The sequence below is a fragment of the Euprymna scolopes genome, chromosome 18 (assembly GCF_053919585.1).
Source record: "Euprymna scolopes isolate OS-2025 chromosome 18, ASM5391958v1, whole genome shotgun sequence".
NCBI classification, from domain to species: domain Eukaryota; kingdom Metazoa; phylum Mollusca; class Cephalopoda; order Sepiida; family Sepiolidae; genus Euprymna; species Euprymna scolopes.
In genome coordinates, this window is record NC_136499.1 from 128,228,006 (window position 1) to 128,246,487 (window position 18,482).

The 18,482-nt window shown below is 34.8% G+C and overlaps 61 non-coding genes and 4 pseudogenes across 61 annotated transcripts; all 65 read left to right on the top strand.

The window, feature by feature from the left end:
* Positions 1–11: 11 nt before the first annotated feature.
* LOC145300481 (5S ribosomal RNA) lies at positions 12–130 on the top strand. The gene has a single exon (XR_013872700.1). It is a non-coding gene; the product is annotated as a 5S ribosomal RNA (ribosomal RNA).
* Positions 131–275: 145 nt separating this feature from the next.
* LOC145300482 (5S ribosomal RNA) lies at positions 276–394 on the top strand. Its single transcript, XR_013872701.1, has one exon. It is a non-coding gene; the product is annotated as a 5S ribosomal RNA (ribosomal RNA).
* Positions 395–545: 151 nt separating this feature from the next.
* LOC145299391 (5S ribosomal RNA) lies at positions 546–664 on the top strand. The gene has a single exon (XR_013871649.1). It is a non-coding gene; the product is annotated as a 5S ribosomal RNA (ribosomal RNA).
* Positions 665–814: 150 nt separating this feature from the next.
* Positions 815–933, top strand: LOC145300954 (5S ribosomal RNA). The gene has a single exon (XR_013873160.1). It is a non-coding gene; the product is annotated as a 5S ribosomal RNA (ribosomal RNA).
* Positions 934–1,084: 151 nt separating this feature from the next.
* On the top strand, positions 1,085–1,203 carry LOC145301019 (5S ribosomal RNA). The gene has a single exon (XR_013873222.1). It is a non-coding gene; the product is annotated as a 5S ribosomal RNA (ribosomal RNA).
* Positions 1,204–1,352: 149 nt separating this feature from the next.
* On the top strand, positions 1,353–1,471 carry LOC145299443 (5S ribosomal RNA). Its single transcript, XR_013871699.1, has one exon. It is a non-coding gene; the product is annotated as a 5S ribosomal RNA (ribosomal RNA).
* A 150-nt stretch (positions 1,472–1,621) lies between these two features.
* On the top strand, positions 1,622–1,740 carry LOC145300483 (5S ribosomal RNA). The gene has a single exon (XR_013872702.1). It is a non-coding gene; the product is annotated as a 5S ribosomal RNA (ribosomal RNA).
* Positions 1,741–1,885: 145 nt separating this feature from the next.
* On the top strand, positions 1,886–2,004 carry LOC145300484 (5S ribosomal RNA). The gene has a single exon (XR_013872703.1). It is a non-coding gene; the product is annotated as a 5S ribosomal RNA (ribosomal RNA).
* Positions 2,005–2,155: 151 nt separating this feature from the next.
* Positions 2,156–2,274, top strand: LOC145299357 (5S ribosomal RNA). The gene has a single exon (XR_013871616.1). It is a non-coding gene; the product is annotated as a 5S ribosomal RNA (ribosomal RNA).
* A 149-nt stretch (positions 2,275–2,423) lies between these two features.
* LOC145300674 (5S ribosomal RNA) lies at positions 2,424–2,542 on the top strand. Its single transcript, XR_013872888.1, has one exon. It is a non-coding gene; the product is annotated as a 5S ribosomal RNA (ribosomal RNA).
* Positions 2,543–2,693: 151 nt separating this feature from the next.
* LOC145301065 (5S ribosomal RNA) lies at positions 2,694–2,812 on the top strand. Its single transcript, XR_013873266.1, has one exon. It is a non-coding gene; the product is annotated as a 5S ribosomal RNA (ribosomal RNA).
* Positions 2,813–2,963: 151 nt separating this feature from the next.
* On the top strand, positions 2,964–3,082 carry LOC145301062 (5S ribosomal RNA). Its single transcript, XR_013873263.1, has one exon. It is a non-coding gene; the product is annotated as a 5S ribosomal RNA (ribosomal RNA).
* Positions 3,083–3,233: 151 nt separating this feature from the next.
* LOC145300053 (5S ribosomal RNA) lies at positions 3,234–3,352 on the top strand. The gene has a single exon (XR_013872290.1). It is a non-coding gene; the product is annotated as a 5S ribosomal RNA (ribosomal RNA).
* A 149-nt stretch (positions 3,353–3,501) lies between these two features.
* On the top strand, positions 3,502–3,620 carry LOC145299565 (5S ribosomal RNA). Its single transcript, XR_013871817.1, has one exon. It is a non-coding gene; the product is annotated as a 5S ribosomal RNA (ribosomal RNA).
* A 151-nt stretch (positions 3,621–3,771) lies between these two features.
* LOC145300975 (5S ribosomal RNA) lies at positions 3,772–3,890 on the top strand. Its single transcript, XR_013873180.1, has one exon. It is a non-coding gene; the product is annotated as a 5S ribosomal RNA (ribosomal RNA).
* Positions 3,891–4,035: 145 nt separating this feature from the next.
* Positions 4,036–4,154, top strand: LOC145301226 (5S ribosomal RNA). The gene has a single exon (XR_013873427.1). It is a non-coding gene; the product is annotated as a 5S ribosomal RNA (ribosomal RNA).
* Positions 4,155–4,305: 151 nt separating this feature from the next.
* Positions 4,306–4,424, top strand: LOC145300485 (5S ribosomal RNA). Its single transcript, XR_013872704.1, has one exon. It is a non-coding gene; the product is annotated as a 5S ribosomal RNA (ribosomal RNA).
* A 149-nt stretch (positions 4,425–4,573) lies between these two features.
* Positions 4,574–4,692, top strand: LOC145300054 (5S ribosomal RNA). Its single transcript, XR_013872291.1, has one exon. It is a non-coding gene; the product is annotated as a 5S ribosomal RNA (ribosomal RNA).
* A 148-nt stretch (positions 4,693–4,840) lies between these two features.
* Positions 4,841–4,959, top strand: LOC145299358 (5S ribosomal RNA). The gene has a single exon (XR_013871617.1). It is a non-coding gene; the product is annotated as a 5S ribosomal RNA (ribosomal RNA).
* Positions 4,960–5,108: 149 nt separating this feature from the next.
* On the top strand, positions 5,109–5,227 carry LOC145300486 (5S ribosomal RNA). The gene has a single exon (XR_013872705.1). It is a non-coding gene; the product is annotated as a 5S ribosomal RNA (ribosomal RNA).
* A 149-nt stretch (positions 5,228–5,376) lies between these two features.
* On the top strand, positions 5,377–5,495 carry LOC145300675 (5S ribosomal RNA). The gene has a single exon (XR_013872889.1). It is a non-coding gene; the product is annotated as a 5S ribosomal RNA (ribosomal RNA).
* Positions 5,496–5,646: 151 nt separating this feature from the next.
* Positions 5,647–5,765, top strand: LOC145301066 (5S ribosomal RNA). The gene has a single exon (XR_013873267.1). It is a non-coding gene; the product is annotated as a 5S ribosomal RNA (ribosomal RNA).
* A 151-nt stretch (positions 5,766–5,916) lies between these two features.
* On the top strand, positions 5,917–6,035 carry LOC145301063 (5S ribosomal RNA). The gene has a single exon (XR_013873264.1). It is a non-coding gene; the product is annotated as a 5S ribosomal RNA (ribosomal RNA).
* A 151-nt stretch (positions 6,036–6,186) lies between these two features.
* On the top strand, positions 6,187–6,305 carry LOC145300055 (5S ribosomal RNA). The gene has a single exon (XR_013872292.1). It is a non-coding gene; the product is annotated as a 5S ribosomal RNA (ribosomal RNA).
* Positions 6,306–6,456: 151 nt separating this feature from the next.
* On the top strand, positions 6,457–6,575 carry LOC145299566 (5S ribosomal RNA). Its single transcript, XR_013871818.1, has one exon. It is a non-coding gene; the product is annotated as a 5S ribosomal RNA (ribosomal RNA).
* A 151-nt stretch (positions 6,576–6,726) lies between these two features.
* On the top strand, positions 6,727–6,845 carry LOC145300976 (5S ribosomal RNA). Its single transcript, XR_013873181.1, has one exon. It is a non-coding gene; the product is annotated as a 5S ribosomal RNA (ribosomal RNA).
* Positions 6,846–6,990: 145 nt separating this feature from the next.
* LOC145300843 (5S ribosomal RNA) lies at positions 6,991–7,109 on the top strand. The gene has a single exon (XR_013873053.1). It is a non-coding gene; the product is annotated as a 5S ribosomal RNA (ribosomal RNA).
* A 151-nt stretch (positions 7,110–7,260) lies between these two features.
* Positions 7,261–7,379, top strand: LOC145300487 (5S ribosomal RNA). Its single transcript, XR_013872706.1, has one exon. It is a non-coding gene; the product is annotated as a 5S ribosomal RNA (ribosomal RNA).
* A 149-nt stretch (positions 7,380–7,528) lies between these two features.
* On the top strand, positions 7,529–7,647 carry LOC145300065 (5S ribosomal RNA). The gene has a single exon (XR_013872301.1). It is a non-coding gene; the product is annotated as a 5S ribosomal RNA (ribosomal RNA).
* Positions 7,648–7,798: 151 nt separating this feature from the next.
* LOC145301450 (5S ribosomal RNA) lies at positions 7,799–7,917 on the top strand (annotated as a pseudogene).
* Positions 7,918–8,062: 145 nt separating this feature from the next.
* LOC145300489 (5S ribosomal RNA) lies at positions 8,063–8,181 on the top strand. Its single transcript, XR_013872708.1, has one exon. It is a non-coding gene; the product is annotated as a 5S ribosomal RNA (ribosomal RNA).
* Positions 8,182–8,332: 151 nt separating this feature from the next.
* On the top strand, positions 8,333–8,451 carry LOC145300490 (5S ribosomal RNA). The gene has a single exon (XR_013872709.1). It is a non-coding gene; the product is annotated as a 5S ribosomal RNA (ribosomal RNA).
* Positions 8,452–8,600: 149 nt separating this feature from the next.
* LOC145300057 (5S ribosomal RNA) lies at positions 8,601–8,719 on the top strand. Its single transcript, XR_013872294.1, has one exon. It is a non-coding gene; the product is annotated as a 5S ribosomal RNA (ribosomal RNA).
* A 149-nt stretch (positions 8,720–8,868) lies between these two features.
* Positions 8,869–8,987, top strand: LOC145300815 (5S ribosomal RNA). Its single transcript, XR_013873026.1, has one exon. It is a non-coding gene; the product is annotated as a 5S ribosomal RNA (ribosomal RNA).
* A 152-nt stretch (positions 8,988–9,139) lies between these two features.
* LOC145300491 (5S ribosomal RNA) lies at positions 9,140–9,258 on the top strand. Its single transcript, XR_013872710.1, has one exon. It is a non-coding gene; the product is annotated as a 5S ribosomal RNA (ribosomal RNA).
* Positions 9,259–9,407: 149 nt separating this feature from the next.
* On the top strand, positions 9,408–9,526 carry LOC145300548 (5S ribosomal RNA). The gene has a single exon (XR_013872764.1). It is a non-coding gene; the product is annotated as a 5S ribosomal RNA (ribosomal RNA).
* A 149-nt stretch (positions 9,527–9,675) lies between these two features.
* On the top strand, positions 9,676–9,794 carry LOC145300492 (5S ribosomal RNA). The gene has a single exon (XR_013872711.1). It is a non-coding gene; the product is annotated as a 5S ribosomal RNA (ribosomal RNA).
* A 149-nt stretch (positions 9,795–9,943) lies between these two features.
* Positions 9,944–10,062, top strand: LOC145298545 (5S ribosomal RNA). The gene has a single exon (XR_013870826.1). It is a non-coding gene; the product is annotated as a 5S ribosomal RNA (ribosomal RNA).
* A 151-nt stretch (positions 10,063–10,213) lies between these two features.
* LOC145301326 (5S ribosomal RNA) lies at positions 10,214–10,332 on the top strand (annotated as a pseudogene).
* A 145-nt stretch (positions 10,333–10,477) lies between these two features.
* Positions 10,478–10,596, top strand: LOC145300857 (5S ribosomal RNA). Its single transcript, XR_013873067.1, has one exon. It is a non-coding gene; the product is annotated as a 5S ribosomal RNA (ribosomal RNA).
* Positions 10,597–10,748: 152 nt separating this feature from the next.
* Positions 10,749–10,867, top strand: LOC145300493 (5S ribosomal RNA). The gene has a single exon (XR_013872712.1). It is a non-coding gene; the product is annotated as a 5S ribosomal RNA (ribosomal RNA).
* Positions 10,868–11,016: 149 nt separating this feature from the next.
* LOC145300549 (5S ribosomal RNA) lies at positions 11,017–11,135 on the top strand. Its single transcript, XR_013872765.1, has one exon. It is a non-coding gene; the product is annotated as a 5S ribosomal RNA (ribosomal RNA).
* A 149-nt stretch (positions 11,136–11,284) lies between these two features.
* On the top strand, positions 11,285–11,403 carry LOC145298557 (5S ribosomal RNA). The gene has a single exon (XR_013870837.1). It is a non-coding gene; the product is annotated as a 5S ribosomal RNA (ribosomal RNA).
* A 151-nt stretch (positions 11,404–11,554) lies between these two features.
* Positions 11,555–11,673, top strand: LOC145301327 (5S ribosomal RNA; annotated as a pseudogene).
* Positions 11,674–11,818: 145 nt separating this feature from the next.
* Positions 11,819–11,937, top strand: LOC145300858 (5S ribosomal RNA). The gene has a single exon (XR_013873068.1). It is a non-coding gene; the product is annotated as a 5S ribosomal RNA (ribosomal RNA).
* A 152-nt stretch (positions 11,938–12,089) lies between these two features.
* LOC145300494 (5S ribosomal RNA) lies at positions 12,090–12,208 on the top strand. The gene has a single exon (XR_013872713.1). It is a non-coding gene; the product is annotated as a 5S ribosomal RNA (ribosomal RNA).
* Positions 12,209–12,357: 149 nt separating this feature from the next.
* On the top strand, positions 12,358–12,476 carry LOC145300119 (5S ribosomal RNA). Its single transcript, XR_013872355.1, has one exon. It is a non-coding gene; the product is annotated as a 5S ribosomal RNA (ribosomal RNA).
* A 149-nt stretch (positions 12,477–12,625) lies between these two features.
* LOC145300565 (5S ribosomal RNA) lies at positions 12,626–12,745 on the top strand. The gene has a single exon (XR_013872780.1). It is a non-coding gene; the product is annotated as a 5S ribosomal RNA (ribosomal RNA).
* A 149-nt stretch (positions 12,746–12,894) lies between these two features.
* LOC145300776 (5S ribosomal RNA) lies at positions 12,895–13,013 on the top strand. Its single transcript, XR_013872987.1, has one exon. It is a non-coding gene; the product is annotated as a 5S ribosomal RNA (ribosomal RNA).
* Positions 13,014–13,157: 144 nt separating this feature from the next.
* Positions 13,158–13,276, top strand: LOC145300845 (5S ribosomal RNA). The gene has a single exon (XR_013873055.1). It is a non-coding gene; the product is annotated as a 5S ribosomal RNA (ribosomal RNA).
* Positions 13,277–13,421: 145 nt separating this feature from the next.
* Positions 13,422–13,540, top strand: LOC145300495 (5S ribosomal RNA). The gene has a single exon (XR_013872714.1). It is a non-coding gene; the product is annotated as a 5S ribosomal RNA (ribosomal RNA).
* Positions 13,541–13,685: 145 nt separating this feature from the next.
* On the top strand, positions 13,686–13,804 carry LOC145301008 (5S ribosomal RNA). The gene has a single exon (XR_013873211.1). It is a non-coding gene; the product is annotated as a 5S ribosomal RNA (ribosomal RNA).
* Positions 13,805–13,949: 145 nt separating this feature from the next.
* Positions 13,950–14,068, top strand: LOC145300496 (5S ribosomal RNA). The gene has a single exon (XR_013872715.1). It is a non-coding gene; the product is annotated as a 5S ribosomal RNA (ribosomal RNA).
* A 145-nt stretch (positions 14,069–14,213) lies between these two features.
* Positions 14,214–14,332, top strand: LOC145301009 (5S ribosomal RNA). Its single transcript, XR_013873212.1, has one exon. It is a non-coding gene; the product is annotated as a 5S ribosomal RNA (ribosomal RNA).
* Positions 14,333–14,483: 151 nt separating this feature from the next.
* Positions 14,484–14,602, top strand: LOC145300102 (5S ribosomal RNA). Its single transcript, XR_013872337.1, has one exon. It is a non-coding gene; the product is annotated as a 5S ribosomal RNA (ribosomal RNA).
* A 145-nt stretch (positions 14,603–14,747) lies between these two features.
* On the top strand, positions 14,748–14,866 carry LOC145300988 (5S ribosomal RNA). Its single transcript, XR_013873192.1, has one exon. It is a non-coding gene; the product is annotated as a 5S ribosomal RNA (ribosomal RNA).
* A 144-nt stretch (positions 14,867–15,010) lies between these two features.
* Positions 15,011–15,128, top strand: LOC145301080 (5S ribosomal RNA). The gene has a single exon (XR_013873281.1). It is a non-coding gene; the product is annotated as a 5S ribosomal RNA (ribosomal RNA).
* Positions 15,129–16,377: 1,249 nt separating this feature from the next.
* Positions 16,378–16,496, top strand: LOC145301451 (5S ribosomal RNA; annotated as a pseudogene).
* A 145-nt stretch (positions 16,497–16,641) lies between these two features.
* Positions 16,642–16,760, top strand: LOC145301265 (5S ribosomal RNA). The gene has a single exon (XR_013873464.1). It is a non-coding gene; the product is annotated as a 5S ribosomal RNA (ribosomal RNA).
* Positions 16,761–16,911: 151 nt separating this feature from the next.
* Positions 16,912–17,029, top strand: LOC145300899 (5S ribosomal RNA). The gene has a single exon (XR_013873107.1). It is a non-coding gene; the product is annotated as a 5S ribosomal RNA (ribosomal RNA).
* Positions 17,030–17,180: 151 nt separating this feature from the next.
* Positions 17,181–17,299, top strand: LOC145301272 (5S ribosomal RNA). The gene has a single exon (XR_013873471.1). It is a non-coding gene; the product is annotated as a 5S ribosomal RNA (ribosomal RNA).
* A 145-nt stretch (positions 17,300–17,444) lies between these two features.
* On the top strand, positions 17,445–17,563 carry LOC145301175 (5S ribosomal RNA). Its single transcript, XR_013873376.1, has one exon. It is a non-coding gene; the product is annotated as a 5S ribosomal RNA (ribosomal RNA).
* Positions 17,564–17,708: 145 nt separating this feature from the next.
* LOC145301176 (5S ribosomal RNA) lies at positions 17,709–17,827 on the top strand. Its single transcript, XR_013873377.1, has one exon. It is a non-coding gene; the product is annotated as a 5S ribosomal RNA (ribosomal RNA).
* Positions 17,828–17,977: 150 nt separating this feature from the next.
* LOC145300913 (5S ribosomal RNA) lies at positions 17,978–18,096 on the top strand. Its single transcript, XR_013873121.1, has one exon. It is a non-coding gene; the product is annotated as a 5S ribosomal RNA (ribosomal RNA).
* Positions 18,097–18,247: 151 nt separating this feature from the next.
* Positions 18,248–18,366, top strand: LOC145300777 (5S ribosomal RNA). The gene has a single exon (XR_013872988.1). It is a non-coding gene; the product is annotated as a 5S ribosomal RNA (ribosomal RNA).
* The last annotated feature ends 116 nt before the right edge of the window (positions 18,367–18,482 follow it).

Genomic DNA, 18,482 nt, shown 5'->3' on the forward strand with positions numbered 1-18,482 from the left:
GGGACGTCTTCGCTTACGGCCATATCACGTTGAAAACACCGGTTCTCGTCCGATCCCCGAAGTTAAGCAACGTAGAGCCGTGTCAGTACTTAGATGGGTGACCGCTTGGGAATACCAGGTGCTGTAAGCATTTCCTTTGAATTTTTGGAAAAACTCATAAAAATGCGTTTTATTTTAATGTAAAATATTAGGTAAAAAAAACAAAATATCATTACATGATCAAATGTCGTAAATAAATATTGAAATTGTAATAGTTAAAATTATCGCACGTCTCTGCTTACGGCCATATCACGTTGAAAACACCGGTTCTCGTCCGATCCCCGAAGTTAAGCAACGTAGAGCCGTGTCAGTACTTAGATGGGTGACCGCTTGGGAATACCAGGTGCTGTAAGCATTTCCCCTGAATTTTTGGAAAAACTCATAAAAATGCGTTCGATTTTAATGTAAAATATTAGATAAAAAAACAAAAAACAAAATATCATTACATTATCAGATTTCGTAAATAAATATTGAAATTGTAATAGTTAAAATTATCGCACGTCTTCGCTTACAGCCATATCACGTTGAAAACACCGGTTCTCGTCCGATCCCCGAAGTTAAGCAACGTAGAGCCTGGTCAGTACTTAGATGGGTGACCGCTTGGGAATACCAGGTGCTGTAAGCATTTCCCCTGAATTTTTGGAAAAACTCATAAAAATGCGTTCGATTTTAATGTAAAATATTAGGTAAAAAAAAACAAATAAAGTATCATTAAATTATCCGATTTCGTAAATAAATATTGAAATTGTAATAGTTAAAATTATCGCACGTCTTCGCTTACGGCCATATCACGTTGAAAACACCGGTTCTCGTACGATCCCCGAAGTTAAGCAACGCAGAGCCGTGTCAGTACTTAGATGGGTGACCGCTTGGGAATACCAGGTGCTGTAAGCATTTCCCCTGAATTTTTGGAAAAACTCATAAAAATGCGTTCGATTTAAATGTAAAATATTAGATAAAAAAGCAAAAAACAAAATATCATTACATTATCAGATTTCGTAAATAAATTTTGAAATTGTTATAGTTAAAATTATGGGACGTCTTCGCTTACGGCCATATCACGTTGAAAACACCGGTTCTCGTCCGATCCCCGATGTTAAGCAACGTAGAGCCGTGTCAGTACTTAGATGGGTGACCGCTTGGGAATACCAGGTGCTGTAAGCATTTCCTTTGAATTTTTGGAAAAACTCATAAAAATGCGTTCGATTTTAATGTAAAATATTAGGTAAAAAAAACAAATAAAGTATCATTAAATTATCAGATTTCGTACATAAATATTGAAATTGTAATAGTTAAAATTATCGCACGTCTTCGCTTGCGGCCATATCACGTTGAAAACACCGGTTCTCGTCCGATCCCCGAAGTTAAGCAACGTAGAGCCTGGGCAGTACTTAGATGGGTGACCGCTTGGGAATACCAGGTGCTGTAAGCATTTCCCCTGAATTTTTGGAAAAACTCATAAAAATGCGTTCGATTTAAATGTAAAATATAAGATAAAATGCAAAAAACAAAATATCATTACATTATCAGATTTCGTAAATAAATATTGAAATTGTTATAGTTAAAATTATCGCACGTCTTCGCTTACGGCCATATCACGTTGAAAACACCGGTTCTCGTCCGATCCCCGAAGTTAAGCAACGTAGAGCCGTGTCAGTACTTAGATGGGTGACCGCTTGGGAATACCAGGTGCTGTAAGCATTTCCTTTGAATTTTTGGAAAAACTCATAAAAATGCGTTTTATTTTAATGTAAAATATTAGGTAAAAAAAAACAAAATATCATTACAAATAAAATGTCGTAAATAAATATTGAAATTGTAATAGTTAAAATTATCGCACGTCTCTGCTTACGGCCATATCACGTTGAAAACACCGGTTCTCGTCCGATCCCCGAAGTTAAGCAACGTAGAGCCGTGTCAGTACTTAGATGGGTGACCGCTTGGGAATACCAGGTGCTGTAAGCATTTCCCCTGAATTTTTGGAAAAACTCATAAAAATGCGTTCGATTTTAATGTAAAATATTAGATAAAAAAACAAAAAACAAAATATCATTACATTATCAGATTTCGTAAATAAATATTGAAATTGTAATAGTTAAAATTATCGCACGTCTTCGCTTACGGCCATATCACGTTGAAAACACCGGTTCTCGTCCGATCCCCGAAGTTAAGCAACGTAGAGCCTGGTCAGTACTTAGATGGGTGACCGCTTGGGAATACCAGGTGCTGTAAGCATTTCCCCTGAATTTTTGGAAAAACTCATAAAAATGCGTTCGATTTTAATGTAAAATATTAGGTAAAAAAAACAAATAAAGTATCATTAAATTATCAGATTTCGTAAATAAATATTGAAATTGTAATAGTTAAAATTATCGCACGTCTTCGCTTACGGCCATATCACGTTGAAAACACCGGTTCTCGTCCGATCCCCGAAGTTAAGCAACGCAGAGCCGTGTCAGTACTTAGATGGGTGACCGCTTGGGAATACCAGGTGCTGTAAGCATTTCCCCTGAATTTTTGGAAAAACTCATAAAAATGCGTTCGATTTAAATGTAAAATATAAGATAAAAAAGCAAAAAACAAAATATCATTACATTATCAGATTTCGTAAATAAATATTGAAATTGTTATAGTTAAAATTATGGGACGTCTTCGCTTACGGCCATATCACGTTGAAAACACCGGTTCTCGTCCGATCCCCGAAGTTAAGCAACGTAGAGCCGTGTCAGTACTTAGATGGGTGACCGCTTGGAAATACCAGGTGCTGTAAGCATTTCCCCTGAATTTTTGGAAAAACTCATAAAAATGCGTTCGATTTTAATGTAAAATATTAGATAAAAAAACAAAAAACAAAATATCATTACATTATCAAATTTCGTAAATAAATATTGAAATTGTAATAGTTAAAATTGTCGCACGTCTTCGCTTACGGCCATATCACGTTGAAAACACCGGTTCTCGTCCGATCCCCGAAGTTAAGCCACGTAGAGCCGTGTCAGTACTTAGATGGGTGACCGCTTGGGAATACCAGGTGCTGTAAGCATTTCCCCTGAATTTTTGGAAAAACTCATAAAAATGCGTTCGATTTTAATGTAAAATATTAGATAAAAAAACAAAAAACAAAATATCATTACATTATCAGATTTCGTAAATAAATATTGAAATTGTAATAGTTAAAATTATCGCACGTCTTCGCTTACGGCCATATCACGTTGAAAACACCGGTTCTCGTCCGATCCCCGAAGTTAAGCAACGTAGAGCCGTGTTAGTACTTAGATGGGTGACCGCTTGGGAATACCAGGTGCTGTAAGCATTTCCCCTGAATTTTTGGAAAAACTCATAAAAATGCGTTCGATTTTAATGTAAAATATTAGGTAAAAAAAACAAATAAAGTATCATTAAATTATCAGATTTCGTAAATAAATATTGAAATTGTAATAGTTAAAATTAACGCACGTCTTCGCTTACGGCGATATCACGTTGAAAACACCGGTTCTCGTCCGATCCCCGAAGTTAAGCAACGTAGAGCCTGGTCAGTACTTAGATGGGTGACCACTTGGGAATACCAGGTGCTGTAAGCATTTCCCCTGAATTTTTGGAAAAACTCATAAAAATGCGTTCGATTTAAATGTAAAATATTAGATAAAAAAGCAAAAAACAAAATATCATTACATTATCAGATTTCGTAAATAAATATTGAAATTGTTATAGTTAAACTTATTGGACGTCTTCGCTTACGGCCATATCACGTTGAAAACACCGGTTCTCGTCCGATCCCCGAAGTTAAGCAACGTAGAGCCGTGTCAGTATTTAGATGGGTGACCGCTTGGGAATACCAGGTGCTGTAAGCATTTCCTTTGAATTTTTGGAAAAACTCATAAAAATGCGTTTTATTTTAATGTAAAATATTAGGTAAAAAAAACAAAATATCATTACATGATCAAATGTCGTAAATAAATATTGAAATTGTAATAGTTAAAATTATCGCACGTCTCTGCTTACGGCCATATCACGTTGAAAACACCGGTTCTCCTCCGATCCCCGAAGTTAAGAAACGTAGAGCCGTGTCAGTACTTAGATGGGTGACCGCTTGGGAATACCAGGTGCTGTAAGCATTTCCCCTGAATTTTTGGAAAAACTCATAAAAATGCGTTGGATTTAAATGTAAAATATTAGATAAAAAAACAAAAAACAAAATATCATTACATTATCAGATTTCGTAAATAAATATTGAAATTGTAATAGTTAAAATTATCGCACGTCTTCGCTTACGGCCATATCACGTTGAAAACACCGGTTCTCGTCCGATCCCCGAAGTTAAGCAACGTAGAGCCGTGTCAGTACTTAGATGGGTGACCGCTTGGGAATACCAGGTGCTGTAAGCATTTCCCCTGAATTTTGTGAAAAACTCATAAAAATGCGTTCGATTCTAATGTAAAATATTAGGTAAAAAAAACAAATAAAGTATCATTAAATTATCAGATTTCGTAAATAAATATTGAAATTGTAATAGTTAAAATTATCGCACGTCTTCGCTTACGGCCATATCACGTTGAAAACACCGGTTCTCGTCCGATCCCCGAAGTTAAGCAACGTAGAGCCGTGTTAGTACTTAGATGGGTGACCGCTTGGGAATACCAGGTGCTGTAAGCATTTCCCCTGAATTTTTGGAAAAACTCATAAAAATGCGTTCGATTTTAATGTAAAATATTAGGTAAAAAAACAAATAAAGTATCATTAAATTATCAGATTTCGTAAATAAATATTGAAATTGTAATAGTTAAAATTATCGCACGTCTTCGCTTACGGCCATATCACGTTGAAAACACCGGTTCTCGTCCGATCCCCGAAGTTAAGCAACGTAGAGCCTGGTCAGTACTTAGATGGGTGACCGCTTGGGAATACCAGGTGCTGTAAGCATTTCCCCTGAATTTTTGGAAAAACTCATAAAAATGCGTTCGATTTTAATGTAAAATATTAGGTAAAAAAAACAAATAAAGTATCATTAAATTATCAGATTTCGTAAATAAATATTGAAATTGTAATAGTTATAATTATGGGACGTCTTCGCTTACGGCCATATCACGTTGAAAACACCGGTTCTCGTCCGATCCCCGAAGTTAAGCAACGTAGAGCCGTGTCAGTACTTAGATGGGTGACCGCTTGGGAATACCAGGTGCTGTAAGCATTTCCCCTGAATTTTGTGAAAAACTCATAAAAATGCGTTCGATTTTAATGTAAAATATTAGGTAAAAAAAACAAATAAAGTATCATTAAATTATCAGATTTCGTAAATAAATATTGAAATTGTAATAGTTAAAATTATCGCACGTCTTCGCTTACGGCCATATCACGTTGAAAACACCGGTTCTCGTCCGATCCCCGAAGTTAAGCAACGCAGAGCCGTGTCAGTACTTAGATGGGTGACCGCTTGGGAATACCAGGTGCTGTAAGCATTTCCCCTGAATTTTTGGAAAAACTCATAAAAATGCGTTCGATTTAAATGTAAAATATAAGATAAAAAAGCAAAAAACAAAATATCATTACATTATCAGATTTCGTAAATAAATATTGAAATTGTTATAGTTAAAATTATGGGACGTCTTCGCTTACGGCCATATCACGTTGAAAACACCGGTTCTCGTCCGATCCCCGAAGTTAAGCAACGTAGAGCCGTGTCAGTACTTAGATGGGTGACCGCTTGGAAATACCAGGTGCTGTAAGCATTTCCCCTGAATTTTTGGAAAAACTCATAAAAATGCGTTCGATTTTAATGTAAAATATTAGATAAAAAAACAAAAAACAAAATATCATTACATTATCAAATTTCGTAAATAAATATTGAAATTGTAATAGTTAAAATTGTCGCACGTCTTCGCTTACGGCCATATCACGTTGAAAACACCGGTTCTCGTCCGATCCCCGAAGTTAAGCCACGTAGAGCCGTGTCAGTACTTAGATGGGTGACCGCTTGGGAATACCAGGTGCTGTAAGCATTTCCCCTGAATTTTTGGAAAAACTCATAAAAATGCGTGCGATTTTAATGTAAAATATTAGATAAAAAAACAAAAAACAAAATATCATTACATTATCAGATTTCGTAAATAAATATTGAAATTGTAATAGTTAAAATTATCGCACGTCTTCGCTTACGGCCATATCACGTTGAAAACACCGGTTCTCGTCCGATCCCCGAAGTTAAGCAACGTAGAGCCGTGTTAGTACTTAGATGGGTGACCGCTTGGGAATACCAGGTGCTGTAAGCATTTCCCCTGAATTTTTGGAAAAACTCATAAAAATGCGTTCGATTTTAATGTAAAATATTAGATAAAAAAACAAAAAACAAAATATCATTACATTATCAGATTTCGTAAATAAATATTGAAATTGTAATAGTTAAAATTAACGCACGTCTTCGCTTACGGCGATATCACGTTGAAAACACCGGTTCTCGTCCGATCCCCGAAGTTAAGCAACGTAGAGCCTGGTCAGTACTTAGATGGGTGACCACTTGGGAATACCAGGTGCTGTAAGCATTTCCCCTGAATTTTTGGAAAAACTCATAAAAATGCGTTCGATTTAAATGTAAAATATTAGATAAAAAAGCAAAAAACAAAATATCATTACATTATCAGATTTCGTAAATAAATATTGAAATTGTTATAGTTAAACTTATTGGACGTCTTCGCTTACGGCCATATCACGTTGAAAACACCGGTTCTCGTCCGATCCCCGAAGTTAAGCAACGTAGAGCCGTGTCAGTATTTAGATGGGTGACCGCTTGGGAATACCAGGTGCTGTAAGCATTTCCTTTGAATTTTTGGAAAAACTCATAAAAATGCGTTTTATTTTAATGTAAAATATTAGGTAAAAAAAACAAAATATCATTACATGATCAAATGTCGTAAATAAATATTGAAATTGTAATAGTTAAAATTATCGCACGTCTCTGCTTACGGCCATATCACGTTGAAAACACCGGTTCTCCTCCGATCCCCGAAGTTAAGCAACGTAGAGCCGTGTCAGTACTTAGATGGGTGACCGCTTGGGAATACCAGGTGCTGTAAGCATTTCCCCTGAATTTTTGGAAAAACTCATAAAAATGCGTTCGATTTAAATGTAAAATATTAGATAAAAAATTAAAAAACAAAATATCATTACATTATCAGATTTCGTAAATAAATATTGAAATTGTAATAGTTAAAATTATCGCACGTCTTCGCTTACGGCCATATCACGTTGAAAACACCGGTTCTCGTCCGATCCCCGAAGTTAAGCAACGTAGAGCCGTGTCAGTACTTAGATGGGTGACCGCTTGGGAATACCAGGTGCTGTAAGCATTTCCCCTGAATTTTGTGAAAAACTCATAAAAATGCGTTCGATTTTAATGTAAAATATTAGGTAAAAAAAACAAATAAAGTATCATTAAATTATCAGATTTCGTAAATAAATATTGAAATTGTAATAGTTAAAATAATCGCACGTCTTCGCTTACGGCCATATCACGTTGAAAACACCGGTTCTCGTCCGATCCCCGAAGGTAAGCAACGTAGAGCCTGGTCAGTACTTAGATGGGTGACCGCTTGGGAATACCAGGTGCTGTAAGCATTTCCCCTGAATTTTTGGAAAAACTCATAAAAATGCGTTCGATTTAAATGTAAAATATTAGATAAAAAAGCAAAAAACAAAATATCATTACATTATCAGATGTCGTAAATAAATATTGAAATTGTTATAGTTAAAATTATGGGACGTCTTCGCTTCCGGCCATATCACGTTGAAAACACCGGTTCTCGTCTTATCCCCGAAGTTAAGCAACGTAGAGCTGTGTCAGTACTTAGATGGGTGACCGCTTGGGAATACCAGGTGCTGTAAGCATTTCCTTTGAATTTTTGGAAAAACTCATAAAAATGCGTTTTATTTTTATGTAAAATATTAGGTAAAAAAAACAAAATATCATTACATTATAAAATTTCGTAAATAAATATTGAAATTGTAATAGTTAAAATTATCGCACGTCTCTGCTTACGGCCATATCACGTTGAAAACACCGGTTCTCGTCCGATCCCCGAAGTTAAGCAACGTAGAGCCGTGTCAGTACTTAGATGGGTGACCGCTTGGGAATACCAGGTGCTGTAAGCATTTCCCCTGAATTTTTGGAAAAACTCATAAAAATGCGTTCGATTTAAATGTAAAATATTAGATAAAAAAACAAAAAACAAAATATCATTACATTATCAGATTTCGTAAATAAATATTGAAATTGTAATAGTTAAAATTATCGCACGTCTTCGCTTACGGCCATATCACGTTGAAAACACCGGTTCTCGTCCGATCCCCGAAGTTAAGCAACGTAGAGCCGTGTCAGTACTTAGATGGGTGACCGCTTGGGAATACCAGGTGCTGTAAGCATTTCCCCTGAATTTTTTGAAAAACTCATAAAAATGCGTTCGATTTTAATGTAAAATATTAGGTAAAAAAAACAAATAAAGTATCATTAAATTATCAGATTTCGTAAATAAATATTGAAATTGTAATAGTTAAAATTATCGCACGTCTTCGCTTACGGCCATATCACGTTGAAAACACCGGTTCTCGTCCGATCCCCGAAGTTAAGCAACGTAGAGCCGTGTTAGTACTTAGATGGGTGACCGCTTGGGAATACCAGGTGCTGTAAGCATTTCCCCTGAATTTTTGGAAAAACTCATAAAAATGCGTTCGATTTTAATGTAAAATATTAGGTAAAAAAAACAAATAAAGTATCATTAAATTATCAGATTTCGTAAATAAATATTGAAATTGTAATAGTTAAAATTATCGCACGTCTTCGCTTACGGCCATATCACGTTGAAAACACCGGTTCTCGTCCGATCCCCGAAGTTAAGCAACGTAGAGCCGTCTTAGTACTTAGATGGGTGACCGCTTGGGAATACCAGGTGCTGTAAGCATTTCCCCTGAATTTTTGGAAAAACTCATAAAAATGCGTTCGATTTTAATGTAAAATATTAGATAAAAAAAACAAAAAACAAAATATCATTACATTATCAGATTTCGTAAATAAATATTGAAATTGTAATAGTTAAAATTATGGGACGTCTTCGCTTACGGCCATATCACGTTGAAAACACCGGTTCTCGTCCGATCCCCGAAGTTAAGCAACGTAGAGCCGTGTCAGTACTTAGATGGGTGACCGCTTGGGAATACCAGGTGCTGTAAGCATTTCCCCTGAATTTTGTGAACCACTCATAAAAATGCGTTCGATTTTAATGTAAAATATTAGGTAAAAAAAGCAAATAAAGTATCATTAAATTATCAGATTTCGTAAATAAATATTGAAATTGTAATAGTTAAAATTATGGCACGTCTTCGCTTACGGCCATATCGCGTTGAAAACACCGGTTCTCGTCCGATCCCCGAAGTTAAGCAACGTAGAGCCGTGTCAGTACTTAGATGGGTGACCGCTTGGGAATACCAGGTGCTGTAAGCATTTCCCCTGAATTTTGTGAAAAACTCATAAAAATGCGTTCGATTTTAATGTAAAATATTAGGTAAAAAAAACAAATAAAGTATCATTAAATTATCAGATTTCGTAAATAAATATTGAAATTGTAATAGTTAAAATTATCGCACGTCTTCGCTTACGGCCATATCACGTTGAAAACACCGGTTCTCGTCCGATCCCCGAAGTTAAGCAACGTAGAGCCGTGTCAGTACTTAGATGGGTGACCGCTTGGGAATACCAGGTGCTGTAAGCATTTCCCCTGAATTTTGTGAAAAACTCATAAAAATGCGTTCGATTTTAATGTAAAATATTAGGTAAAAAAAACAAATAAAGTATCATTAAATTATCAGATTTCGTAAATAAATATTGAAATTGTAATAGTTAAAATTATCGCACGTCTTCGCTTACGGCCATATCACGTTGAAAACACCGGTTCTCGTCCGATCCCCGAAGTTAAGCAACGTAGAGCCTGGGCAGTACTTAGATGGGTGACCGCTTGGGAATACCAGGTGCTGTAAGCATTTCCCCTGAATTTTTGGAAAAACTCATAAAAATGCGTTCGATTTAAATGTAAAATATTAGATAAAAAAGCAAAAAACAAAATATCATTACATTATCAGATTTCGTAAATAAATATTGAAATTGTTATAGTTAAAATTATGGGACGTCTTCGCTTACGGCCATATCACGTTGAAAACATCGGTTCTCGTCCGATCCCCGAAGTTAAGCAACGTAGAGCCGTGTCAGTACTTAGATGGGTGACGGCTTGGGAATACCAGGTGCTGTAAGCATTTCCTTTGAATTTTTGGAAAAACTCATAAAAATGCGTTTTATTTTAATGTAAAATATTAGGTAAAAAAAACAAAATATCATTACATTATCAAATTTCGTAAATAAATATTGAAATTGTAATAGTTAAAATTATCGCACATCTCTGCTTACGGCCATATCACGTTGAAAACACCGGTTCTCGTCCGATCCCCGAAGTTAAGCAACGTAGAGCCGTGTCAGTACTTAGATGGGTGACCGCTTAGGAATACCAGGTGCTGTAAGCATTTCCCCTGAATTTTTGGAAAAACTCATAAAAATGCGTTCGATTTTAATGTAAAATATTAGATAAAAAAAACAAAAAACAAAATATCATTACATTATCAGATTTCGTAAATAAATATTGAAATTGTAATAGTTAAAATTATGGGACGTCTTCGCTTACGGCCATATCACGTTGAAAACACCGGTTCTCGTCCGATCCCCGAAGTTAAGCAACGTAGAGCCGTGTCAGTACTTAGATGGGTGACCGCTTGGGAATACCAGGTGCTGTAAGCATTTCCCCTGAATTTTGTGAACCACTCATAAAAATGCGTTCGATTTTAATGTAAAATATTAGGTAAAAAAAGCAAATAAAGTATCATTAAATTATCAGATTTCGTAAATAAATATTGAAATTGTAATAGTTAAAATTATGGCACGTCTTCGCTTACGGCCATATCGCGTTGAAAACACCGGTTCTCGTCCGATCCCCGAAGTTAAGCAACGTAGAGCCGTGTCAGTACTTAGATGGGTGACCGCTTGGGAATACCAGGTGCTGTAAGCATTTCCCCTGAATTTTGTGAAAAACTCATAAAAATGCGTTCGATTTTAATGTAAAATATTAGGTAAAAAAAACAAATAAAGTATCATTAAATTATCAGATTTCGTAAATAAATATTGAAATTGTAATAGTTAAAATTATCGCACGTCTTCGCTTACGGCCATATCACGTTGAAAACACCGGTTCTCGTCCGATCCCCGAAGTTAAGCAACGTAGAGCCTGGGCAGTACTTAGATGGGTGACCGCTTGGGAATACCAGGTGCTGTAAGCATTTCCCCTGAATTTTTGGAAAAACTCATAAAAATGCGTTCGATTTAAATGTAAAATATTAGATAAAAAAGCAAAAAACAAAATATCATTACATTATCAGATTTCGTAAATAAATATTGAAATTGTTATAGTTAAAATTATGGGACGTCTTCGCTTACGGCCATATCACGTTGAAAACATCGGTTCTCGTCCGATCCCCGAAGTTAAGCAACGTAGAGCCGTGTCAGTACTTAGATGGGTGACGGCTTGGGAATACCAGGTGCTGTAAGCATTTCCTTTGAATTTTTGGAAAAACTCATAAAAATGCGTTTTATTTTAATGTAAAATATTAGGTAAAAAAAACAAAATATCATTACATTATCAAATTTCGTAAATAAATATTGAAATTGTAATAGTTAAAATTATCGCACATCTCTGCTTACGGCCATATCACGTTGAAAACACCGGTTCTCGTCCGATCCCCGAAGTTAAGCAACGTAGAGCCGTGTCAGTACTTAGATGGGTGACCGCTTAGGAATACCAGGTGCTGTAAGCATTTCCCCTGAATTTTTGGAAAAACTCATAAAAATGCGTTCGATTTTAATGTAAAATATTAGATAAAAAAAACAAAAAACAAAATATCATTACATTATCAGATTTCGTAAATAAATATTGAAATTGTAATAGTTAAAATTATGGGACGTCTTCGCTTACGGCCATATCACGTTGAAAACACCGGTTCTCGTCCGATCCCCGAAGTTAAGCAACGTAGAGCCGTGTCAGTACTTAGATGGGTGACCGCTTGGGAATACCAGGTGCTGTAAGCATTTCCCCTGAATTTTGTGAACCACTCATAAAAATGCGTTCGATTTTAATGTAAAATATTAGGTAAAAAAAGCAAATAAAGTATCATTAAATTATCAGATTTCGTAAATAAATATTGAAATTGTAATAGTTAAAATTATGGCACGTCTTCGCTTACGGCCATATCGCGTTGAAAACACCGGTTCTCGTCCGATCCCCGAAGTTAAGCAACGTAGAGCCGTGTTAGTACTTAGATGGGTGACCGCTTGGGAATACCAGGTGCTGTAAGCATTTCCACTGAATTTTTGGAAAAACTCATAAAAATGTGTTCGATTTTAATGTAAAATATTAGGTAAAAAAAACAAATAAAGTATCATTAAATTATCAGATTTCGTAAATAAATATTGAAATTGTAATAGTTAAAATTATCGCACGTCTTCGCTTACGGCCATATCACGTTGAAAACACCGGTTCTCGTCCGATCCCCCGAAGTTAAGCAACGTAGAGCCTGGTCAGTACTTAGATGGGTGACCGCTTGGGAATACCAGGTGCTGTAAGCATTTCCCCTGAACTTTTGGAAAAACTCATAAAAATGCGTGCGATTTTAATGTAAAATATTAGGTAAAAAAAACAAATAAAGTATCATTAAATTATCAGATTTCGTAAATAAATATTGAAATTGTAATAGTTAAAATTATCGCACGTCTTCGCTTACGGCCATATCACGTTGAAAACACCGGTTCTCGTCCGATTCTCGAAGTTAAGCAACGTAGAGCCTGGTCAGTACTTAGATGGGTGACCGCTTGGGAATACCAGGTGCTGTAAGCATTTACCCTGAATTTTCGGAAAAACTCATAAAAATGCGTTCGATTTAAATGTAAAATATTAGATAAAAAAACAAAATATCATTACATTATCAGATTTCGTAAATAAATATTGAAATTGTTATAGTTAAAATTATGGGACGTCTTCGCTTACGGCCATATCACGTTGAAAACACCGGTTCTCGTCCGATCCCCGAAGTTAAGCAACGTAGAGCCGTGTCTGTACTTAGATGGGTGACCGCTTGGGAATACCAGGTGCTGTAAGCATTTCCTTTGAATTTTTGGAAAAACTCATAAAAATGCGTTTTATTTTAATGTAAAATATTAGGTAAAAAAAACAAAATATCATTACATTATAAAATTTCGTAAATAAATATTGAAATTGTAATAGTTAAAATTATCGCACGTCTCTGCTTACGGCCATATCACGTTGAAAACACCGGTTCTCGTCCGATCCCCGAAGTTAAGCAACGTAGAGCCGTGTCAGTACTTAGATGGGTGACCGCTTGGGAATACCAGGTGCTGTAAGCATTTTCTTTGAATTTTTGGAAAAACTCATAAAAATGCGTTTTATTTTTATGTAAAATATGAGGTTAAAAATACAAAATATCATTACATTATCAAATTTCGTAAATAAATATTGAAATTGTAATAGTTAAAATTATCGCACGTCTCTGCTTACGGCCATATCACGTTGAAAACACCGGTTCTCGTCCGATCCTCGAAGTTAAGCAACGTAGAGCCGTGTCAGTACTTAGATGGGTGACCGCTTGGGAATACCAGGTGCTGTAAGCATTTTCTTTGAATTTTTGGAAAAACTCATAAAAATGCGTTTTATTTTTATGTAAAATATGAGGTTAAAAATACAAAATATCATTACATTATCAAATTTCGTAAATAAATATTGAAATTGTAATAGTTAAAATTATCGCACGTCTCTGCTTACGGCCATATCACGTTGAAAACACCGGTTCTCGTCCGATCCCCGAAGTTAAGCAACGTAGAGCCGTGTCAGTACTTAGATGGGTGACCGCTTGGGAATACCAGGTGCTGTAAGCATTTTCTTTGAATTTTTGGAAAAACTCATAAAAATGCGTTTTATTTTTATGTAAAATATGAGGTTAAAAATACAAAATATCATTACATTATCAAATTTCGTAAATAAATATTGAAATTGTAATAGTTAAAATTATCGCACGTCTCTGCTTACGGCCATATCACGTTGAAAACACCGGTTCTCGTCCGATCCTCGAAGTTAAGCAACGTAGAGCCGTGTCAGTACTTAGATGGGTGACCGCTTGGGAATACCAGGTGCTGTAAGCATTTTCCCTGAATTTTTATAAAAACTCATAAATATGCGTTCGATTGTAATGTAAAATATTAGATAAAAAAACAAAAAACAAAATATCATTACATTATCAGATTTCGTAAATAAATATTAAAATTGTAATAGTTAAAATTATGGGACGTCTTCGCTTACGGCCATATCACGTTGAAAACACCGGTTCTCGTCCGATCCCCGAAGTTAAGCAACGTAGAGCCTGGTCAGTACTTAGATGGGTGACCGCTTGGGAATACCAGGTGCTGTAAGAATTTCCTTTGAATTTTTGGAAAAACTCATAAAAATGCGTTTTATTTTAATGTAAAATATTAGGTAAAAAAAACAAAATATCATTACATTATCAAATTTCGTAAATAAATATTGAAATTGTAATAGTTAAAATTATCGCACATCTCTGCTTACGGCCATATCACGATGAAAACACCGGTTCTCGTCCGATCCCCGAAGTTAAGCAACGTAGAGCCGTGTCAGTACTTAGATGGGTGACCGCTTGGGAATACCAGGTGCTGTAAGCATTTCCCCTGAATCTTTGGAAAAACTCATAAAAATGCGTTCGATTTTAATGTAAAATATTAGATAAAAAAACAAAATATCATTACATTATCAGATTGCGTAAATAAATATTGAAATTGTAATAGTTAAAATTATCGCACGTCTTCGCTTACGGCCATATCACGTTGAAAACACCGGTTCTCGTCCGATCCCCGAAGTTAAGCAACGTAGAGCCTGGTCAGTACTTAGATGGGTGACCGCTTGGGAATACCAGGTGCTGTAGCAGTATCAGAATTTTTGTAGGAATTTTTGACACCCCTAACACGAAACTGCGAATACAATATAAAAATCTCGTAATTTCTCTGTTAAAAGTGGGTTATTTATTTTCTTTATGGATTATACTTCCAAAATAAACTATTACAGTTGTTTTAAAAGTAATAAAAATATATTTATTTTTTTTTAAAACAGTAATGAATTTTCCGAACTCAATATTTTTCAATTTTTAAACTCAATATTTTTAAATTTTTAAATTTTAAAAATCTATCAAAATTTTTCTATTGATTCTATTTTTACGATATTTTCAGGGTCAATGTGAAATTTTATGTTCTTTCCAATAAACCGAATATAATATTTTAGACAAACGTTTTTTTTAAATTCACGCCCCCCCATTTTCACGCCCCCCCCCATTTTCACGCCCCCCCCCCCATTTTGAAATGTCTATTAAAAAGTAAATAATTAATTTATGTTTAATAGGTTTATATATCACAAATTGAAGAGAAAAGGTCAATAAATAATATATTCAAATTTAAAACAAAAAAAAAATCAGTTTTTTAGAAATTTACCTGTAAAGTCCGAAGTTTAAAACCTTATTTTATAAGAACACATTTTTTCTTTTTGTCTTTTTTTTTTTTTTTTAATGAAACCTTGGTCCTTGCTCCTTTAATTGAAAAAAAAATTAGGGCTTGAATTACATTTTTCGAGGAGTTATAAGCTTAGAAAGATAGGGGGTCGAATAATTTACGCCTCTCATTTTGAAATGTCTATTAAAAAGTAAATAATTAATTTATGTTTAATAGGTTTATATATCACAAATTGAAGAGAAAAGGTCAATAAATAATATATTCAAATTTAAAACAAAAAAAAAATCAGTTTTTTAGAAATTTACCTGTAAAGTCCGAAGTTTAAAACCTTTTAAAAAAAAAAAAAACACATTGTTTTGTTTTGTTTTTTTTTTAAATAAAACCTTGGTCCTTACTCCTTTAATTGAAAAAAAAAATTAGGGCTTGAATTACATTTTTCGAGGAGTTATAAGCTTGGAAAGATGGGGTGGAATTATTCACTATTTTCACGAAATTTCTGACACTGCTACAGGTGCTGTAAGCATTTCCCCTGAATTTTTGGAAAAACTCATAAAAACGCGTTCGATTTTAATGTAAAATATTAGATAAAAAAACAAAAAACAAAATATCATTACATTATCAGATTTCGTAAATAAATATTGAAATTGTTATAGTTAAAATTATCGCACGTCTTCGCTTACGGTCATATCACGTTGAAAACACCGGTTCGCGTCTGATCCGCGAAGTTAAGCAACGTAGAGCCGTGTCAGTACTTAGATGGGTGACCGCTTGGGAATACCAGGTGATGTAAGCACTTCCTTTGAATTTTTGGAAAAACTCATAAAAATGCGTTTTATTTTAATGTAAAATATTAGGTAAAAAAAACAAAATATGAGTACATTATCAGATTTCGTAAATAAATATTGAAATTGTAATAGTTCAAATTATCGCACGTCTCTGCTTACGGCCATATCACGTTGACAACACCGGTTCTCGTCCGATCCTCGAAGTTAAGCAACGTAGAGCCGTGTCAGTACTTAGATGGGTGACCGCTTAGGAATACCAGGTGCTGTAAGCATTTACCCTGAATTTTTGGAAAAACTCATAAAAATGCGTTCGATTTTAATGTAAAATATTAGATAAAAAAGCAAAAAACAAAATATCATTACATTATCAGATTTCGTAAATAAATATTAAAATTGTAATAGTTAAAATTATGGGACGTCTTCGCTTACGGCCATATCACGTTGAAAACACCGGTTCTCTTCGATCCCCGAAGTTAAGCAACGTAGAGCCTGGTCAGTACTTAGATGGGTGACCGCTTGGGAATACCAGGTGCTGTAAGCATTTCCCCTGAATTTTTGGAAAAACTCATAAAAATGCGTTCGATTTTAATGTAAAATATTAGATAAAAAAACAAAAAACAAAATATCATTACATTATCAGATTTCGTAAATAAATATTGAAATTGTTATAGTTAAAATTATGGGACGTCTTCGCTTACGGCCATATCGCGTTGAAAACACCGGTTCTCGTCTGATCCGCGAATTTAAGCAACGTAGAGCCTGGTCAGTACTTAGATGGGTGACCGCTTGGGAATACCAGGTGCTGTAAGCATTTCCTTTGAATTTTTGGAAAAACTCATAAAAATGCGTTTTATTTTAATGTAAAATATTAGGTAAAAAAAACAAAATATCATTACATTATCAGATTTGGTAAATAAATATTGGAATTGTAATAGTTAAAATTATCGCACGTCTCTGCTTACGGCCATATCACGTTTAAAACACCGGTTCTCGTCCGATCCTCGAAGTTAAGCAACGTAGAGCCGTGTCAGTACTTAGATGGGTGACCGCTTGGGAATACCAGGTGCTGTAAGCATTTCGTTTGAATTTTTGGAAAAACTCATAAAAATGCGTTTTATTTTAATGTAAAATATGAGGTAAAAAAAACAAAATATCATTACATTATCAAATTTCGTAAATAAATATTGAAATTGTAATAGTTAAAATTATCGCACATCTCTGCTTACGGCCATATCACGTTTAAAACACCGGTTCTCGTCCGATCCTCGAAGTTAAGCAACGTAGAGCCGTGTCAGTACTTAGATGGGTGACCGCTTGGGAATACCAGGTGCTGTAAGCATTTACCCTGAATTTTTGGAAAACTCATAAAAATGCGTTCGATTTTAATGTAAAATATTAGATAAAAAAACAAAAAACAAAATATCATTACATTATAAGATTTGGTAAATAAATATTGAAATTGTAATAGTTAAAATTATCGCACGTCTTCGCTTACGGCCATATCACGTTGAAAACACCGGTTCTCGTCCGATCCCCGAAGTTAAGCAACGTAGAGCCGTGTCAGTACTTAGATGGGTGACCGCTTGGGAATACCAGGTACTGTAAGCATTTCCTTTGAATCTTTGGAAAAACTCATAAAAATGCGTTCGATTTTAATGTAAAATATAAGATAAAAAAACAAAAAACAAAATATCATTACATTATCAGATTTCGTAAATAAATATTGAAATTGTAATAGTTAAAATTATCGCACGTCTTCGCTTACGGCCATATCACGTTGAAAACACCGGTTCTCGTCCGATCCCCGATGTTAAGCAACGTAGAGCCTGGTCAGTACTTAGATGGGTGACCGCTTGGGAATAGCAGGTGCTGTAAGCATTTCCCCTGAATTTTTGGAAAAACTCATAAAAATGCGTTCGATTTTAATGTAAAATATTAGATAAAAAAACAAAAAACAAAATATGAGTACATTATCAGATTTCGTAAATAAATAT